This window comes from Silene latifolia, chromosome 5 (assembly GCF_048544455.1).
Source record: "Silene latifolia isolate original U9 population chromosome 5, ASM4854445v1, whole genome shotgun sequence".
Classification (NCBI taxonomy): Eukaryota; Viridiplantae; Streptophyta; class Magnoliopsida; order Caryophyllales; family Caryophyllaceae; genus Silene; species Silene latifolia.
This window is the reverse complement of record NC_133530.1, coordinates 73184159-73198990: the sequence shown is the minus strand read 5'-3', so window position 1 is coordinate 73198990 and position 14832 is coordinate 73184159. Positions and strand designations below refer to the sequence as shown.

The 14832-nt window shown below is 39.6% G+C and overlaps 1 non-coding gene across 1 annotated transcript; it reads right to left on the bottom strand.

The window, feature by feature from the left end:
- Positions 1–7268: 7268 nt before the first annotated feature.
- On the bottom strand, positions 7269–7375 carry LOC141658187 (small nucleolar RNA R71). The gene has a single exon (XR_012549088.1). It is a non-coding gene; the product is annotated as a small nucleolar RNA R71 (small nucleolar RNA).
- Positions 7376–14832: the final 7457 nt, after the last annotated feature.

Below are 14832 nucleotides of genomic sequence, written 5' to 3'. Positions count from 1 at the left end.
CGCCGAAAGGTCCTTGGCTCAGACCCCTTAAGCCGCCTCGCGTCGCCATAGTCGCCAGGTTGTAATCTTCGATTGACCTGATGGCTATACTTTGACTTTCGCCTTGTCCAAGCCTCAGTCAAAGTGGGGGCTCTGTAGATACCTCATTTCTGCACCTCCCGCAAACCACCCGGTGATGATTGGGCCGCATGTTTGGTACGCGGAACGATTTGTGACAGTTCGTAAGTTTATCGTCAAGTGATTGCTCAGACATTTATGTCTACCTCTTAGTTGTCATCTACGCGCCGATACGGTCGTTTTGACAGTAATTAGAGTACATTTGGAGTCCGGGCCTAAAACCGTCTTCATTTTCTGATAACCGTTAAATCCCGAGTCAGAATGTTCTGGAATGTTCCGGATATTTCTATTCCATATTTTATAAATCTTTCACAATCTTTTAATCTTTGGTAAACAATTTCCCGTAATATTCATACAAAGTATTAAGGAAAACCAAATTATCCCGGTATTCTATAAATTAAACACGGAAATCTTTCTTCCGCAGGAGGAAATCACCTGGGAACAGACGCAGCAGGTGCTGCGCCTCTTCCAAGAGACGCAGTGCATGCTGCACCTCTTCCCAGGTCCTTTTCTGCATTTTTTTTTGTATCTTTTTCATATCTTTTTGAGATTCACTTCCAAAGTCTCTCCGAAAACCCTATGCCTTCACGTGATTAGTATAAATAGGAGCCTTCGCTCCTCATATTTCTCGTGCGAGTGTCTGCCCTTCTCTTCTCCCTTTGCATTCTAGACCACGTTCTTACTTTTTGGCGTTTACGTGCTTGAACATTCGACCACGTAAGCTCGGATCTTTCTGAGTACCAGCCTCGTTTGCATGACCGACCAATTTGACCAACTCCACATCTAATCAACTTAATTAATCTTAATCGTTTTCCTCCTACGAGGGCACTTTCGTTACATTCGAGTCGAGCATCACTAATCGTTAACTTAGTTTATCTCGTTTCGTCAAACATGTAAGTCTGAGGGTGTAAATCTCTCTTTTATTTATTGTTATTTACTTTTTGTACCATTAATGTAAGGTTTATGTCGAAAATACTTATTAAAACCGATTTTTAAAACCTCATTTAAAACCCTTTTTATGTATTACCTGAAGATAACCGTCGAGAAAGGACGCAGCAACTGCTGCGCCTCTTCGAAGGAGCGCAGCACCTGCTGCGCCTCTTCGTGAGGCTGCCGCAATTCCTGCTTCCTTTCTTCTTCCTTCGTCCTCTGTAAATTCGTTTGCTTTTATCTGTTTTCATTTGTTTTCGTCAACTATTTGATACAATAGCATAATAATTTCATATGTACATTATTTATCATTCATTAACACGTTTAATGTATTCATTAAATCCCGACTTAGATCCCTTAAAATCAAATATTTGCGGGTTTTCGTCATTAAAATGAATCCGGGTTGTAGAGATTCGATTTATTCATATTGAGTTTCTGGGATTCGATCTTTGATATATTCTCATCTTTTTATTATCGTATCCATCATTAGTTCATCATCAATTCGTCATATCTAACCTAATTAATTTGATCAATTTGTATTTGTAAATAATCCTTCTAATCTTGTAATTAATTTGTATTAGTTAGTTTCATCCATGTTTTACTGTTTTTATGACTCATTCATATGTAATTAATGAATTAAATCACTTCTACCCGAGTTAAATATCATAATCAATCCTTAAATTCATCAATTAATATTAACGATTTGCAGTTCCGGCTTCACAGTCAGAGCTCACCCTTGGAACAGACGCAGCAATTGCTGCGCCTCTTCCAAAGGGCGCGATCTCTTTGCGCTGTTCAGTTGACTTCTGTCTCTGAACTTCCGTTCTGCCTTGACCTGATTAATTAGTTTACGTATAATTAACTATTAACCGTATTATCGCCTATTGATTTATTCGTTAATTCATTCTTTCATTCTTTTTCTCAAATTATCCGTTTTAGAAGTATTTTCGACATAAATCGCTAAACCCGATGTAATTATTGTAATTTTTATTATTGTAATTTTCCTTTATTGTATTTATCATTGTATTTTGTATCATTTGTATGTTTTCACATGTAATTGAACTTAAATTCCTACTTTGACCCAATTGCATGTTAAATTAATGGTTCACCGACTTAGTTAATCTTCACATGCTAGGATCAAAACTTGGATGTTGCATTGCATGCATATAATCGACAATATATCGAGTATAGACAATTTCCCTAATCATTAGTAGAGGCCGCTATCGAGGCGGGCGGGATTAGGTGTTCGATCAAAAGAGCTTCCTAATACGTACCCTCACCCCTTACTCCAGATCTCTGTGAACATCCGTGTTCATTGGCATCCACGAGAGTCATTCTAGACATAGAATGCTAAGGGTAACGAGTTCTTGGTGTTCATGTCACTACTTTGTGTCTTGACATGGCACGAGGTATTCGAACGGTTCCAATTTCCCATAAAATTTGGTGGCAACTCCACAAATGCAAACGCTTGTTTCCCAAGCGCCCCCGTGGCCCCATGTCCACAAACCCCCAATAAATCTGATAAGGGTTTAACAACAACAACGACAATATGACGTTAAGACAAAAGTATGATGCTTACCGATGAATCAACGCGAAAGAAAGATGTAAAACCCATTTGAATCTGGCTTTAGCAATGATTAGACCTATTATAGAAGTCGTACGTAGTTTAGGTCTTAAAAGAAAGATTAAAAAATGATTAAGAATTAATGAGGCGTCTTTATATACTTCTCCAATTATTATAATAAAAAATCCGTATTAACCCCCCGTCAGACCGACAACTCGAGTAAGTCAGCCCAACTCGACTGAGTACCAACATACTCGATCGAGTTTTGACGTTCTTAAACCTAACCTTAACACACCCAACATCCAAGTCGGCCGAGTAAGCCCTACTCGGTCGAGTTACCCATGATCAGAAACCCGTGGTATTACATAATGTATTTGGGTGGATTTACAAATGTGACCAATTCTTTGAGGTTGATTCCACTTTTTATAATATAAAAGTAAAAATGGTGTCAATTCATTTGGAGGGTAAAGCATTGTTGTGGCACAATCTTTGATGAAAATAAGATAATTAAGGAATTGGCCTAGTTGGAATGATTATAAAACAGTTGCAATTGCTAGATTTAGTACTAATTCTTTTGATGATCCCATGGTTGTGATTATGAACTTTAAGCAAAAACGGATCAGTAGAACAATATCAAGAACAATTTGATGGTTTACTTAATAGAACTGATTTGACTGAAAAGCAGGGTTTAAGTTGCTTCTTAACATGGTTGAGATTGACATTCAAAACATGGTTAAAATGCATAAAGCCCAAAGTTTAATGGATCATTTGCCCTTGCTAAACTAGAAGAAGCTACTATATCTTCCTTTGTTAGGAAATCCAAACCCATATTGGTTAAGCCTGTTACTAAGCCCTTTTTTAGTCAACCATACCCAAACAAATCTTTCTCAAATCAAAGACCCTCAACAAATAAAACTATGACTACAACTAGGTTATGTGAGAAAGAAGTAGCAATAAGGAGGGTCAAGAACTTATGTTTCACTTGTAATGAAAAATTTTCTCCCACCCGCAAGTGTAGGGCTCAATTGTATAGTATTGAATTCTTGTCTGTGATGGAAGAAAAACAGTAAGAGGATGCGCCTTGTGAGAATAGACACCCATTCCAGGAACATGAGTAAATGCCTCCTTTAATTTTTTTGAATGCCATTAATGGTGTAATACCCCGTAATTTCTAAGGGATTCACTCGGCCGAGTAAACTGCGTACTCGACCGAGTGGCGCTCACTCGACCGAGTGAGGGATCGAGTAACACCTACACAATTATGAAAGTTCCTGATGTTCGATCACTCGATCAAGTGGCGGGTTCACTCGACCAAGTTGCGGGTTCATTCGACCGACGAGTTGAGCTCCACTCGAACGAGTGAACTGAGAACTCGAACGAGTGCTCTGTCGCTGTCCATGTTTACGCTCGTGAGCTTGTGGTGGACCTTATCTTTTTAAACTACTCTTTTTCAGATTTTCCTCCTCATTTTCACTCCAAATCTTATCCTCATATCCACCAAAAACCTCACAAAATACTCCATACCTTATCCTTTAGATCTCCACTATACTTTTGGAGATTTTCCCTTGATTCTTGTTCTTGGCCATTTATTTACATTTGTAAGTGGTTGTCTATCCTTTTTCCTTTATTTATTGTTAGTGAAACCTAGATTTGGGGGTTTTCATGGGATTGTGTTAAATAGTGTTTTAATTAATTATATGGGTAATTAAAGATAATAATAAGAAGTTTTATGTTATATAAGAGTATAGGATGTATTGTGATATTATGTAATTTATGTAGGATGAGACGGTCTTATGAGATGGATCCTTGGTGTTTTTGAGTAGCTTTTTTAGTATGCTAAAAAGTAGGCCAATCCTACTCGGCTTCAATAAGTATGAGTGTTTACCAGGGCCGTCTCCGAAATTTTGGGGACCCTGGACCCCAATACCTTATATATTACTCCATATATTTATTTAAATTAAATTATATATTATTATCACTACCCAGTTTTTTATAAATTAATTGAAACATTCATTGATTTTTTTCATAGTGAACATATAAAACTAGCAAAATCAATGAACTCTTAAAAGAATATTTTTCAATAATTGCATTGTTAAAGTGTATGATGAAGAGCAATTATACTATACTTTGTCAGTCTGTCATAAATGCTACGGAGTAGCTTTGGAACTTGAAAGTTTGATATATGATTTATTTGCATCAAATTACCCCTCTTCTTTCATGCAATCCGACCCTTATCGAGTCGGTTTTGTGCGCCATTCCTTGCATTTTGCGCCTGATATCCATATCTGTGATTTTGTGCCCCTCTTGCAGGATTTGAGGCGGTAATAGAGGAATCGGGACAGGAGAGGCGGTTCTATGAATGACCATGAGGAAGGGGAAGGGAAAATGCTGCAGCAGTGTTCTCTGTCGGCAGGCCGGCAGCCGGCCCACCGGCAGGGAACACTACCGGATGAGAGGATGAAGGAATAATATGAGAAAGAGTTCTCTGCCGGCAAGCCGGTAGCCGGCCCACTGGCAGGGAACACACGCCCAACACTTAGCCATATTTTTGAGGTGATTTTTGGAGCAAATTAAGAAGAGCTCGCTGCTGGCATAGGTAGCCGGCAGCCGGTCAGCCGACACACACTCCCCTTATGAAGAAAAAGCAAAGAAGAAGAATTCTCTACCTGTAGGCTGGCAGCCGGTCCACCGGCAGAGTGATTCTCAAGCTTGAAATTTGCCAGAAATTGGAGATGTCGCTGCCGGTGGAGGTAGCCGGCAGCCGGTTGACCGGCACAGAGCGACAGCTGCGAGAAATGGGCTTTACTTCCTCATTTCCTCTAATGCAATGAAATACTATAAATACCCCTTCCCTTATCAATTGTACACGCAACCCTAAATCTGAAACTTTCCTTTAATTTATGCAATCTTTCCTTAATCAAAGCACTAATCTTTCCTTAATCAAAGCACTAATCTTTCCTTAATCAATATTAATTACTTAGTAAAATTAGCTTAGTAGTAGTTATTATCAATTGTTTACATTTGGTTATTGTGTTGTAATTGAGAGATGTTGAAGGATTTCTTCATTAATTCAATCAAAGCAACCATCTTTCCTTATTGTTGATACATTTCTCTTCTTATTTACTTTGTTTAATCAATAGTTTACATTTCAAGTTGTCTTTTACCATTGTTGAAATTTATACCATGTCTTCTATTTTTATTACTTGTCTTTCTCCAATTATTTGTATGAATCATTTGAATATGTGTGAGTAGAAATCCCCCTAGGGTTTAGGGGGAGTCTAAATGGGTTTAATGGGTATGATTGGATGATTAATATTTGGGTTTTTGGTGAGTTGTTTAGCCTTCTTATACATGCACACAAGGTGTTTGATGAATTGTGTGAGCGAAAGCACATGCCTTTCTTCATTATTTGCTTAATTCCCCTATGAATGGAAGTTTATGGAGGGTCTTATTGTATGTTTAGGAGAAGTGTTGATGCTTAATGAAAGTTAGGTGCCACCTTTAAGAAGGTTAAGACATTGATTGTTTTTCCTAGGTTAACCCTTACCATTGACCCATTAAATCACCATGTTTGCCCTTAATCCATTTAGATGAACCCAAAAGCCCTAGTATTTAAATCAATCGTTTACACTTCATCTCAATCGCTTGTCTTAGTTTATATCTAGTAGTTTAAATTTGAATCAACTCCCTTCATTTTCTAAACTAAATTGGACTCATATTAGACTAAGTAGAATCCCCTCCGTCCTTGTGGTTCGACCCCGATTTATACTATTAAATTGGGTTACTAATTTTGTTGGTGATAAGAAACCACGACACTACATACACCCTATTTCTTACACCATCAAATGGCGTTGTTGCCGAGGATGACGTTAGGTTATATTTAGTTTATTAAGAGTCTTAGCTTTAGTTGTAGCTCAATTGTTTGTTTGCTTGAGTAGTTGTGTGTTCCCGTGTAGAGTGCGTGATTTTTGTCTTTCCCTAGTGTGTAAAAACACTAGGAGATTAACGGTTCACCAAGTTGTATGCCTAGGAGAAATCACCATGCCTTGCTTTTCAATCCCGACCCCGAGAGGCTCTTCCGGACCTTAAGGACTAGGACCCTAGCAAGAGTTCGAAATTCTCCTCCACCAACTTTTGACGAAGCAACTTCACCCACCCATCACACTATTGAAACACCAACCTTTCTCCAACCAACCAACACAATTGAGATCCCTATAGAGAACCCTTTCACAACTTTCCACTTCCAAGCCCACCTCAAACACCACCCCCTCATATACCAAATCCACCTCCACCAATGGCTCTACGAGATCACAACCGGCCTAACCATAATGATTTTTGTAACCCCATTAATTTTGGCACTTTGGCTCCAAACAACTTTGAGATGCACCCCGCCCAAGTGGGGTTGATTGAGAAAGACTTGTTCGAGGGGCATATTGAAGAAGATGCTCATGCTCACCTACGAAAGTTCAAGAGAAAGGTCTCAATGATGAAGAAGAATGGGGTATCTGAAGACACTTTAAGGATGATGTTGTTCCCATTCTCTTTGACGGGTAAGGCGGACCGATGGTTGAATATTCACCCTCCGGATACATTCACAAAATGGGATGCTTTAGCCAAGGTGTTCATGGCCAAGTACTATCCGTCATCCAAGACCGCCATGCTTCTTAATGAAATTCATACTTTCCAACAAGAAGATGGGGAATCCTTGGGTGAAGCATGGGATAGATATCAAGACCTTATCGCTAGTTGTCCTCACCATGGGATTTCGGAGTGGTATATCACCCAAACCTTCTTTCAAACATTGTTGCCTAGAACTAAAGAAATGGTAAATGCCTCCGCGGGAGGAGGATTTGATCATTTAGTTTATGAGGAAGGCACGGCACTAATCAAGAAGATGGTGGACTCGGAAGCAAATTATGGATCAAGAGGAAATATGCTTAGGAGAAATGGAAAATACCCTAAGGAGAACTCTTCTACTTCAAATGCCGAGATGAATGCTAAGCTTTATCTTCTCACCAAGCAACTTGGGAAACTATAAAGGAACCAAGTTCATCAAGCCACTACCTCACATGGTCCACCCATGGAGGAGGTAGCTCAATTTTCACCTTGTGAGTTATGTGGGGGAAATGGCCACACTTTTGACATGTGTGCCAACAACTACAATGGGGGGTATGAGGAGAATGTCCAAGATGTTAATGCCTTTCAAAGCTATAACAACAATACAAGACCACCAAGACCACCCTACAACAATCCCAATGTCTACTACCCAAACACCAGCTTCTACCATTCGGGTTTGAGGAACCACCCAACTTTAGCTACAAGTACCAATGATCAAAACCCACAACATCTTCAACCCCAAGCCCCAAATAATCCACCTGGATTTTCTCAACCAAGAGGTGGATACTCCAACCAAAGAAATAATCCCGAAAATCAAAACCAATGGCCCAACAACAATCAAAACCAAAACTATGGGAACCAACCTCAAGGTTACCAAGATTTTGGAGGGAATCAAAACAACCAAGGGTTCTATCAAGGGAACCAAGTGAATCAAGTTAATCAAGGATTTGGGCAAGGATATGCTCAAGGGTTTCAAGATCAAGGTCAAGGTCCAACTGTAGGGGCTGGTGTCCTCTACAGTTAGTGCAATGACATATAAATCTCTAAAAGGATCAAAGGGTATACTTTTGTATTATTATCAGTTGGTCCACGTTTATCAATAACGGTTGGCTTGCTAGATAAGTTTGACGTTATTGTCATACAGATGGCGGTGATCAACTGGTCCCTAAAAGTCACACCTATAGGATACGTTTGAGAGATGTGACGGTATGAAAATACAGTCATGTTGATGCCTAATTTGACTAAACAGTTAGTCGGAGTTATTGACTAATAATTAATCAAACGCGATGTTGAGATATTTATTTAATACGGATTAAATAATAATGGCTAAGGCGAATTAAGCGGTTAATTCGTAAATTAAATTTAAACGGTTATATTTAATTAATGTATATTGAATTAATTAATTATACAATATTGTCATTATCGGACAAGTATTAATATATCGACTGAGTCATGTTGCTAGTTGATATTTTAATAACCGATAACGGATGACGATTTATAATTAAAAACCCGTCATATACATTTAGCAAAAATGAGTCGGACCACGAGTTAAAATAAGGAGAAAGTGGAAAGCCCACTTCCCCCCTATTACTCGGTTTGGACGAAGCAAACAAAAGGAGAGAGCCTCTCTCCTTTTGACCTAATTCATTCATTTGAAAGAAAATTAGGGTTTTGGAGTATTTTTCTCTGAAAATCCTAGATCTCACATCGAAAACCTCACAAAACCTCTCTCAATATTTCAAGGCAATTAATTAGAGAGTTATTTCTAGCACAAGGGGCATAGTCTCAGACGGTCTTGGGTGCAACGATTAGGAGGAAATCTACTTTGATTTCTGTTCTTAGGCCGAATTTCAAAGGACCCGAGGTTGATTCTATTCTCTTATTGTTTTCTCTTGTAATTTTCGTTTATGACCATAATCACATGTTAATATTACGTTATAGTCCTAAAATTTAAGGGAATTTTACGGATATTTCCCTACAAGTGGTATCAGAGCGAGGCCACGTAAATTTTTCATTGTGATTTTCATTAAACGATTTGAATCGATAATTCTTTTTGCATAGAAAACCGTGCGGCTGAAATTTTTTTTATGCACGGCTGTTTTTTTTCTTTCTTGAAAACCGTGCCATGCTTATACACGGCTGTTTTTCTTGAAAAGCGTGCCATGCTGCTCACGTTTTGATCAGTCGATCGAGGACTATAGTGTCTCGATCGATTGGTTTTGTTTTCGTTTTGTCCTTGCATATTGTTATGATAATCGATAATTATAGCAATATGTTTAAGTTTAATACGGATTAGTCTAAATTTCTATTGGTTTTGATTTGTCAAAATCGTTTTTTTTGGCTAATGCCGCGCTGAAACAAAAAAAAAATTTCATGGTTTTATTTTTTTTCTCTCGGTAACAGCAGCTAAAAATAAAAAAAAAAAAAATTTTTTTCGGTATTTTTGGCCACAAAATGCATACAATACGGATTTTATGCACTCGCTTGATAGTGAAACGGTTCACTCACGTACCATTTAGTTATTTTAAAGCGATTTAAAGTAACGGATTATCATGAATTAAAATTAAGTTGATAGAAGCGGTTTTGTCACATAATTTTAATCGTTAAAAGGTGGTTTGGATAAATTTAACATAATTACGGAATTATGTCACGAATAAATTTTGTTTTAGTTGATGCATTTTATTTATCGTTACTTTTGAATGCCTTGAATGTTTTTATTACGTATTTAATTTTACAATCGATTGTAACTTAGTGTGGCCTTAGTAGAACGTGTTACCGTAATGATGGAACACGGTCTTGGTTGTATTTTGAGATCTCGCATCTCCGTTTTGGATTTTTCTTTGTAATTACAGTTTTATTTAGAATGTAAATAGGTTTATATTTTGTAAATTTTAAATTGTAATTTTGAGAAGACCAAAGATGGAGAATCGGATGCTCACTCCCGCTACATGGATCAAGATGGAACATCAAGACAAGCTTCTCGGGTCCAACAGTGGATTCCAAAGTTGTATCATGTTCATTTTGCTAGGATAGGCCACACTAGGACTTTTATTTACGTTTTGCATTTTTTTTTTTATGTTTTCATCGTAACGATAGTTTGCATCATATTCCGCCTAAAACCAAACCACCTAATATTTGCATGAAAACTGACTCATTTAGAGGTCACGCGTTAGTTTTCTATGATATACAGATATCACACGTTTTTTTTTAAGCCATCACCTAAATTAATTCATTCACGCAATGCTAGTTTTCGTTCACTTAAAATGAATTAAAATTAAGTTGATGAGATCTTCCTCGTATAACCAAAAATTGAGAATAGTCTTTATAGGTCAAACTCCAATGAATCCCTTCTTCGTCGGTAGGCATAATATGACCCCTTCTACGTCGGGTAAGTTGGAACTGATTGACCTATTTTATCTCAACACTATGGTCACTCGTACGATCCTGTGATTATGGTGGACTATAGATAGGATTTACAGAAATCTATCGACCAAGAGTTCTAACGGTAGAACTAGCTAAACAGTTGGCTTATCAATTTACGGAAATTGAGTCTTGGAATCACTTGTATTATTCTTGAGGGAGATCAATAATGCAAGTGCAATGAGTCTACACGTTAAAATGAATTTTAAATAGACTTAAATCACCTCGATGAGTTGCTTATTTCGTTTTGTTTTTCCCTTCTTTTTCAGTGTAGAACACGATCATTTAAACTCGCTAATAACATAATGGTGGCGTCTTGACGACCCAATGCCAAGTGCCACATTGGACCGTGAGTCCCGGCGGATCTTCATGAATCGGATGAATCGCCTACTCGATCAAGAATGATGGATCAAACTTCGCGGATCGGGAGGCGGCATTACGGAATGCGCCATTGCTTGACGGAAGCTCAAATATCTGATAGAGCCCATCCCGCCAAACCCAGGTCCCACGGCTAGAGCTAACGAGATCGCCAAGTATAACGATTTCGCCATGGAAGCGGGTGCGATAAAGAACGTACTCATTTTTGCAATGGAATCCAATTTGCAGAAACGCTTCATAGCCCACGGTGCAAACAAGATTTTCACCACGCTCACTAAGGAATTCTCGAAAGTACCGAGAATCGTGACCTATGAGCATACCTGTCGCTTCTTTGAGGCGAAACTCCAGAAGGGCCAACCGGTTAGCCCACACATTCTCAGCATGATTGAGAATGTCGAGAAACTGGAGGCGCTTGATTGTAAGATCAGCGAGAACATCGTGATAGACCGCATGCTTCATACACTCCACGATGGTTTTGCGCTCTTTAGAGCCAATTACTATATGAATGATTTGAAGAAAAGTCCTCACGCACTACACTCTCTTCTCGTACAGACCGAGAAGGACATGAAGTTTAGTGGGAGCCTGAAACAGGATGTTCTCGTTGTGTCAAACAAGGGCAAGGGTAAGGGCAAAGTTCAGCCAGACCTAGCAGTAGGTAAGCCGAAGTTTAAGAAGTCGGGATCAGGTAAGAGTGGGCCTGGTGAGTCGAGCACCTCATCAAGCACGACAAAGAGCAAGACCGGTAACATGGAATGCCATCATTGCCACAAGACTGGGCATTGGAGGCGTACATGTCCTGTTTACCATGAGGACATAAAAGCAGGTCGCGTTAAACCTGTTGGTATGTCTTCTTCTTCTTCTTCTACTTTTATTCATATGATTGAGATTAACCACGCAAGTTACGGAACTTGGGTACTAGATACTGGTTGTGGTTCTCATCTGTGTAATCATGTGCAGGGGCTCCGAAACATCGAACCCCTCGTAAAGGGTGAGGTGGACCTGCGTGTCGGGAATGGAGCACGAGTGGCTGCCGTCTCGAGGGGAACATATGTGATCCAGCTTCCTAGCGGATTTGAGTTATTTTTATATAATCGCTATTATGTACCCATCTATCCAAAAACATTATTTCGTTTACGCACTTGACAAACTTGGTTTTTCATTTGTAATAGAGAATAATAGCTGCATTTTCTCATTACACGATATGATTTATGGCAAGGCAGTCTCCATGAATGGAATTTATGTTTTAGATCAGACCACCGAAATATTACACGTAATGAATAAGAAGTTAAAGGTTGGTGACAAAGATCAAACGTATCTATGGCACCGCCGTATGGGACACATTAATGAGAAACGCGTTAAACAAAAACATACAGAATGGAGCTATCTCGGCCTTTGATTTTCAATCATTTGGCACGTGTGAATCATGTCTCATTGGCAAGATGACTCGAATTTCCTTCAAAGGTGTTGGAATGCGCGCTGCTGACCTATTAGGACTCATATATACGGATGTGTGTGGACCTATGTCAATCACCGCACGAGAAGGCTATAGGTATTTCATCACTTTCACGGACGATTTAAGTAGATATGGCTATGTCTACTTGATGAAGCATAAAAGTGAGTCCTTTGAGAAATTCAAAGAATACCAAAATCGGGTACAGAACCAACTGGGTAGAAAGATTAAAACACTACGATCAGACCGTGGTGGCGAGTATCTTTCTCACGAGTTTGATCAACACCTTAAGGATCGTGGGATTGCCTTACGATTAACTCCACCGAACACCTCAATTGAATGGTGTGTCCGAACGGAGAAATCGAACATTACTTGATATGGTTCGATCCATGATGAGTCACACGGTATTGCACGATTCATTATGGGGTTATGCTCTTGATCACCGCTCTAATACTTAACCGAAGTCCGTCTAAAGATGTTGACAAGACTCCATATGAACTATGGAAGGGAACGGTCCCTAACTTGTCCTTTATACGGGTTTGGGGCTGCGAGGCTTATGTCAAGTGGAGACACGAGGATAAGCTCGGCCCGCGATCGGTCAAGACATACTTTATAGGTTATCCTAAAGGAACACTTGGTCATTACTTCTATTCGCCAACCGAACAACGTGTATTTGTTGCGGCTAGTGCGACATTCTTAGAGAAGGAATTTCTCGAGAATGCGAAGAGTAATAGAACCTTCGAGCCGTCGAGATTCCAAACCAAATTCCGAGCAACCATTGGAGGAACCAGTTCCTTCAATCCCGGCTGCGGTTAATATTCCTGAGGAACCTAGGAGGTCGGGAAGAGTCTCTATTCCTCCGGACAGATACATTGGTATGGTCGAGGAACATGACATAGATGACATTCTACTCTTAACGAGTAGTGAACCCGCAACCTATAAAGGTGCCATGACTAGTTCCGACTCAAAGCTATGGCTTGAGGCCATGCAATCCGAGATGGACTCTATGTATGAGAACAACGTATGGGATCTTGTTGACTTACCTGCTAAGGTTCGTCCCCTTCAATGCAAATAGCTTTACAAGATAAAGTATTCTGTGGAAGGTCAACAAGATATCTATAAAGCACGACTAGTTGCTAAAGGTTTCACCCAAGTGCCAGGTTTGCACTACGATGAAATTTTTGCACCCGTAGTCATGCTGCGTTCCATTCGGATTATCTTAGCGATTGTCGCTTTTCATGACTATGAAATTTGGCAGATGGATGTGAAAACCGCCTTCTTAAACGGTTTTTTGGAGGAATAGTTGTACATGGTACAACCCGAAGGTTTCATCGATCCCGAACATCCTAAGAAAGTGTGCAAGCTTAAGCGTTCCATTTATGGACTTAAGCAAGCTTCTCGGAGTTGGAGTCATCGTTTCGACCAAGTGATAAAAGAAAATGGATTTACTCGATCGGTCGAGGAACCATGTCTATATATCAAGTCGAGTGGGAGCAAGATTGTCTTCCTAATATTGTATGTTGATGACATACTCCTGATTGGGAATGACATACCTCTCTTAACTTCGGTAAAAGTATGGTTGAAGAACCATTTCCAGATGAAAGATCTGGGTGAGGCACAAAGAATTTTGGGCATCCGTATCTATCGAGATAGATCACGTCGGATGTTATCTCTCATCGAGTCTTATATAGACAAGATACTAGAGAGATTTAGCATGACTAACTCCAAAAGGGGTTTCTTCCTATGGCTCCAGGGGTGCATTTGAGCAAGTCTCGTGCACCGAGACACCGGAAGAGAAAGAGCGCATGACCCAGATTCCTTATGCTTCGGCTATAGGATCAATCATGTATGCCATGATATGCACACGTCCGGACGTGGCATATGCATTGAGTATGACAAGTCGATTCCAACAAAGATCCGGGTGAATCACATTGGATGGTCACAAGAACATTCTTAAGTACCTACGGAGGACTAAAGATTGGGCATTGACTTATGGAGGCGAACAAAAGCTATGCGCAACCGGTTACGCAGATGCTAGCTTCCAAACGGATCGAGATGACTCGAAATCTCAGTCTGGATTCGTTTTTACTCTTAATGGCGCTGCAGTCAGCTGGAAGAGTTCCAAACAAAGTGTTATAGCAGATTCTACGACTGAGTCCGAGTACTATGTCTTTGCGTCTGAAGCCGCAAAGGAAGCGATATGGATGCGTCAATTCTTACAAGGACTATTCGTAGTGCCTAGTTCGAATGACCCGATCACCATCTATTGCGACAATAGAGGTGCCATCTTCCAAGCTAAGGAGCCTAAGTCTAGCAACAAGTCTAGACATGTACAACGGAAAGCTCATCTAATCCG